Raw genomic sequence first — 943 nt, 5'->3', positions numbered from 1 at the left:
GAATGAGATTTTATACGAGAATGTGAGAATATCTTTATAGTTATTGAATTAATTTAAATGGTTAAGATTAAATATACTTAATTAATGGTATACAAGTAATGTATTTATTATAGTCATTGAATTCATGTGTGAACAATGATGGACCAGAAAATTTATGTTAGAGGGCAAAAATAATATATATTACTATCAAAAGATATATCAATCTAAATTTAAAAAAATAAAAATGTACATTAATTATTCGAATAAAAAAATAAAAAATTACATATAATAAAATAGAACAAAAGATATTTTTTAAAATATTTTTTTATTATTATTTCTATAAATAAAAAATATATATTCTAAATTAGTAAATTGATCAATTAAATTTAGAAATTTATATGCAACATAATTACATATAATAAAATAGAACAAAAGATAAAGAAATAAATAATAAGGATCACTAAATTGAGAATAAAATAAAATATATAAATTTATAAAGAGAATAAAAAATTAGATTAATACCTAAACTATAATTGCTTGAGTTATAATTTGTAATTGAAAATATCAAAAAGAAAAACAATGAAATTGAAAGATACATAGAGTTATAAAGAGTTATATTAAAAAAAATAGAGAATTTAAAATTTATCTTTTGATGAAGAAAAGATGACCACTAGAAAAGGAATAGAAAAAGAAGGTTGAAACTAAAAAGATGATTTAAGAGAATAAATGAGTGATGACGGCTGAGATTTGAAAATGAGAGAAGACTAAATTTGATTAGGTTAATTAATAGTCAAAATGATAGAAAGATAAAATGAATTTAAAACTTTAAATAATTGGATTAAATTTATTTGTAATGGGGTTATTTAAAATTTAAAATAAGAGTATATTATATACGTATATATTTTAAAAAAAAATATAAGAGTGGGGCAAATGCCCCCTATTACACTACCTGGATCCATTCCTC

Source organism: Arachis ipaensis, chromosome B08 (genome assembly GCF_000816755.2).
Source record: "Arachis ipaensis cultivar K30076 chromosome B08, Araip1.1, whole genome shotgun sequence".
Taxonomy (NCBI): Eukaryota; Viridiplantae; Streptophyta; class Magnoliopsida; order Fabales; family Fabaceae; genus Arachis; species Arachis ipaensis.
This window is presented reverse-complemented; position numbering follows the sequence as displayed.